At 35.6% G+C, this 5,791-nt stretch overlaps 1 pseudogene; it reads left to right on the top strand.

The window, feature by feature from the left end:
- Positions 1-512: 512 nt before the first annotated feature.
- LOC132016949 (U4 spliceosomal RNA) lies at positions 513-637 on the top strand (annotated as a pseudogene).
- Positions 638-5,791: the final 5,154 nt, after the last annotated feature.

Here is a 5,791-nt window from a genome sequence, read left to right as displayed (position 1 = left end):
AAACAACAAAAAGAAATCAAAAGAATCCAAATTATTAAGAAAGAAGTAAAACTTTCACTATTTGCAGATGAAATGATACTATATGTTTGAAAACCCAAAAAATTCCACTGAAAAACTGCTAGAACTGATAAATTCAGTAAAGTCACAGAATACAAATGTATTTCTGATGTATAGAAATCTGTCACATTTCTATATAATAATGAAGCAACAAAAAGAGAAATTAAGAAAACAGTCCCATCCGGCACCTGGATGGTTCAGTGGGTTGGGCCTCTGCCTTCGGCTCAGCTCATGATCTCAGGGTCCTGGGACTGAGTCCTGCATTGGGCTCTCTGCTCAGCAGACAGCCTGCTTCCTCCTCTCTCTCTCTCTGCCTCTCTGCCTATTTGTGATCTCTCTCTCTCAAGTAAATAAATAAAATCTAAAACAAAAAACAGAAAAAAGAAAAAAGAAAAAGAAAACAGTCCCATTTAAAATTGCACCCAAACCAATAATGACCTAAAATAAACCTTATGAGCTTTGCGCAGTGGCAGTATCGTAGCCAATGAGGTTTATCCGAGGCGCGATTATTGCTAATTAAAATAAACCTTATGAAAGAGTTGAAAAACTTATACTTTGAAAACTATAAAACAGATGAAAAAAAATTGAAGATGACAAAAAGATACCAAAAAACATTCCCATGTCCACAGACTGGAAAAACAGTTAATGTTAAAATGTCTATACTACTAAAAGCAATCTACACATTTAATGCAATCCCTATTAAAATTCCAACTGCATTTTTCATAGAGCTAAAACAATCCTTAAATTTGTATGGAACCACAAAAGACCCCAAATAGTCAAAGCAATCTTGAAAAACAAAAGCAAAGCTAGAAGCATCAGATGATATCTATGTATCTATCTATGTATCTATGTATCTATCTATCTATCTATCTATCATCTTTCATCTACCTGTATCTCTATCTGTCTATATATAACTACGTATTTATGGAACACTTTTCAGCCAAAAAAAAAAAAAAAAGGAATGAAATTGTACTATTTGCAGTGACATGACTGGTGCTAGAGAGTAGCATGCTAAATGCAATGAGCCAGTCTGAGACAAACACATACTACATAATTTCACTCATACGTGGAATTTAAGAAACAAAACAAACAAACAAAGGGGAAAGAAAAAGAGAGGTAAACCAAGAAACCGACTCCTACTTATAAGAGAACAAAATGATGGATACTAGAGGGGCTGTGGTTTGGGCTTGATTGAAAGAGATGATGGGGATTAAACCTATACTTATCTTGATAAGCACTGAAAAATACATAGACTTGTTGAATCACTCCATTGTACACCTGAAAGTAATATAACACTGAATGTTAAGTAACTGTCATTAAAGTAAAAACTGAAAAAAAAAAAATCCAGGAATATTTCATGTTTCGGTGTTGCACCGAGTGTTTTCTTGGTTTCCGGGGAACTTGGCACGATGCATAAGCAGTGATGCAGTCCTGGTGCCTGGATCTGGATGTCAGCAATTTTTCCAAACTTGATTTTGGTACTTATCATTACTAAATTGAATTAGACATTTCTTAAACCATGTCTAACAAGAATGCAAGAACGAAAGCTTAGTCTGAACCCTGCTTCTGGTGCCAACAGCGTTATGTAATGAGGTAAACACTGGTAATTGTGTTTAGTTCAATAACACTTTTAATTATGGTTGCGCTCTCCTTCAGAGTCTATGGATTTTACTGATGCAAAGTAAACAGCTGAAAGTCAAATGAAGGCAGCCTCATGGATTTCTATTGCCTAATTAAAGTACAGACGCATTGCTTTTCCCACTGTGGCCCTAAGCAAAATAAGCTTGTTGTTCATAGTTTCATAGTCAAAATCTTTTTTGTTTAAGTATGAGACTAATAAAATTATATATTTCGTTTCTGTATATCCTGCATATTTATTCTTGGGTCTGGAACATAATAGGTACTTGATTAATTTCTAGTGAATGAAAAAAAATGACCCTAAAATTAACACACAAAGCATGGTTAGGATGATTTGTTGTTTTGGAATGATTTTGACTATTTCTAGAAACAGACAATGAAGGGTTAATGACTTCTATTTTCAGAACTAATTTCCTTCATGTCTTTCCACTTTTAACTCATTAAATTTCCCCACAACTTTCTCCATGCACATTCTAAAATGATAAATGGAGAAGAATATTAATGCTCCTGGGCCCACTAATCTCCTGCCTTCTGGCAACATTTATTTCCTTTAGAGACTTTCATCCATATTTGCTAAATACATAGTGACAAAATAAATCAATGACAAAATTAATTGGAATCAATCGTAGGCTTTTTTTTGTTCATCCTCCAGCAGCCCCCCTGCTTCCTGTGAAAAGGACCATTTCAAAGGAAAGACAACATTGATCATGTACGCTTATGTCCTTGCTCCAATATTTCTGAATGAAACATGACAAAGGAAATGATGTAAAACCAATGAAGAGATCATATTTACACTTTGTTTTTATGCTTTGGGTTTGGGTCTTAAGCATCTCTGACCAAGAGAAATAGTCCAATTTCTAAAAGGCTGATTAAGGAAGTCAGTTAATGGAATAAGGGTCTATACAAACTACCTGGAAAAGAATCAAGTGCTTGAATTTTCTGAAGTATTGAGAGATGCAAAGCATTTAATGTTTTGCTGCCAACAGAATCTTCCCTGAATTCCTTCCCTTTTTGACATAAATGAACACACGTGTTGCCAGAATTTCTCCCCAGAAGATAGCATTTTCTGCATCTGCAGCATCAGTAAGGCATTTACTCAACAGGAAATTACTGTTAAAATCTATAGCAGTGTGACCAAATAAACAAAAACAAAACAACAACAACAACAAAAAAAACAAGCTCAGAGATTGCTAGCAGAAACAAAATTGGGATCAATAACACCTTTTTTTTTTTCTTTCTTTTTTTTTTTCCCCAAACTCAGAAACTGCATGATTCCATCAGCTGCTGGGTGTCTCCCTCTTCAGTCTAGTCCCTGAAGAGAATAATCTGTTCCAGTTTAGGAAGTTCTCCCTCCTTATTTCCTCTGTTCATTCAGATGTGTTTTCTCTGAATCAACCTGTAGACCATGTGTACTCAAGCAGATGTCATTCTTTAATGAATCAGGGCATATCCTGTTTTATATTTAAAATATTTCAACATCTAAATTCAGAGTTTTGTCTACAAGAGAAGGGGATTAAGCAAAATATTGACTCTAGATTTATAGATGTAATTATATTATCCCAGTGGCTGTTAAGTGTTAAGAGGTTTTCTACAACAGATTAACGTTTTCAGGCTTTGTAACTGAATAACAATAAAAATTGCAAATGAATATATTGCTTTTATATTCTAATTTGAAGAATCCAAGAAATGTATCATTTTGATGGTGTTTGCTTTTGCACAAAATGGGCTTTAGTTAAAAATGAATGTCGTTTTTATTCTACTGTTTCAATATATCATATATACTCCTCCTCGCTGAAGACCAGTAAGGCTTCTCAGTGTTCCCGTGTAATAAATATAGCACCCAGCATGTGGCTGAATACGATCTGCTAAGCAGTCTGCAGGATGAAAAAACTGTGAAATGAAAAGAATACACACCAGAAATTTTTAAAAAGCCTTAAATATATATATATTTTTTCTATCTCAATACAATTATATCATAGCACAGTTGATTTTGCTTCGGGCTGAGTAAATCAGGTTCCACAAAAAAGATTGACCCAGGTCCAGTCCTGTGATTTGCACATCTATCTCCTGATTTTTACAGTCGCTACATTAGCAGAAGAACAGTCAAGAATACAATTATGTGGTTTATTGCCTTACTGAATTAGTCTGAAAGAAGTGTTTCTATGCCAACTCGGTTTAGGGTCACGAGGTAATGAATTCCTATAAAATTATTGGGAAGAAAGGATGAGGGAAATTACATCTTTACAAAGCTGGGTTGTCATTACCAGTGTTTACAGGGCCAATGTGAAGGTGTCTCTTACACAACACACATAGTTATCAAAAGATCAAATATTCTGCGGCTAGTAGCAGGGCTAGGAGCAAGGAAGATAGGAGGAATTGTGTATCGATGCCTAGAAGAGGACTAACAGGTTTCCAGAGCAATCCTCTAATCTTGACCCACTGCAGCCCAAATCTCTTATCAAACTTCAGAAACTCAACAAGTGCAAAGTCTTAACCCTAATCTAATCATAGAGCTGTCTGATAAGTATGTTGACTTTCCTTCTGGACAATGATGAAATAAGGAGTGAAATGTGAGAAAGACTCAGTGGAAGAGTTAACAGGAGAGAGAGGGTGTGTGTTTGTATATGTGTGTATGTATGTTAGAGCGGGAGAGGGAGGGGGAAATAGAGGAGTAGGGAAGGGAAGGATGGCTCAGATAAATGACCAAAAGGGTAGGAAAAAAAAAAGAGGAATCTTGATGTTTACCTTGAGAGATATAAAATGTTGGTACATGTAGTGTTTAAACAGCGAGAACCCAGAATCATAGCTCACACAGGCTTGAGTAGAAAAATCAATAAAATACAAGAAAAGTCTAGTGAACGTGTTATCATAATGTGTGTCAAACATACCCAAATGCTATAGGAAAATTTCATTCATTTTTTTCTATAAAAGAGAGAGGTGGATGATGTACTGAAAGGAAAATCATTTTCTCCCAAGAAGGTATTTAAACCCAGAATAGAAGAAACATTTGAAGCAACCTCAATGTTTCTAAATATATGTACTACTTAAGAAAGCCAGGTTCACAGTTAAACTAAGGTTGTTAGTGAATCTGACACCTGGCTTCGGCGCAATATACATCTCAAATAAGTCCAATTATGTAGGAGTGAGAACAGAATTCTCATCATATTTTCTTTCCTTACTGAAACTTCTGTTAATAAGGCAGATCGTAATTTTAAAATATATACTAGCATTCTCAAGAAAAAAATAGCTTTCAAGAATTTTGACTTACCTTAACTGTGCCAGCAATTGTTTACAATTCTATCACATAACTGTGTTTGTTTTAATATTGTAATTTACCATGGAATGCAATGGACACTTCAGGAAGATATATCAGGTATTTACTGTGGTTTGAAACTTTGACCCAACATTACACATACCTAAGAATATTCCAATCAAGTCTGGAACAAAAGATGCTAATCTATATATAATGAAATAATAAATTACTACTCTAAATTGGAAGGAATTTGACTGGTAAACCAACATCCTAATCTGCTCTCATTTGGCTAATACAAAGTTGAATAATATTTCTAGGTTTTGGTTACTTTTTCTTACTTGTAGGAAGAGAGGTGTTGAAAGCTTGTCTGGTACACACTTTGTACTTTTTCTCGTAGCTACTATTGGTGCTGGTTCCTGCCTTGTAGCTCCTTCCACATGCCACTCTACTCAGACACAACAATCGACAGGGCTTCCACAGAATAATCTAGGACCATCTCCCCAGGTCCAGGTCCTATTTTTTATCCCCATTTCACATAGGAGCACACCACATAGCAAGTCATGGGATGTGAAGGAAGGTTTCATCCAGGGAGGCAGGCTCCAGATCTCAAACACTATCTCCACCGTGATCTGCAAGCTGTCTTAAAAAACAAAAATGTCTATCCAGTAAGTGTCCATTCTCTGAGTGAAATAATGTCCCTCAAAATCTAAAGGCCCTTTTCTTTCTACTGTGTGTAAATGTTTGAGGCCATTTAAATGTACAAAAGTGTGAAAGGAATCAATGTCCCTGTTTGGCTCTGCTTGGACAAGTTTGGATTGCAAGTCTCTGAGCCTGAGGGCACAT

The sequence above is a fragment of the Mustela nigripes genome, chromosome 4 (assembly GCF_022355385.1).
Source record: "Mustela nigripes isolate SB6536 chromosome 4, MUSNIG.SB6536, whole genome shotgun sequence".
Lineage (NCBI taxonomy): Eukaryota > Metazoa > Chordata > Mammalia > Carnivora > Mustelidae > Mustela > Mustela nigripes.
This window is presented reverse-complemented; position numbering and strand designations above follow the sequence as displayed.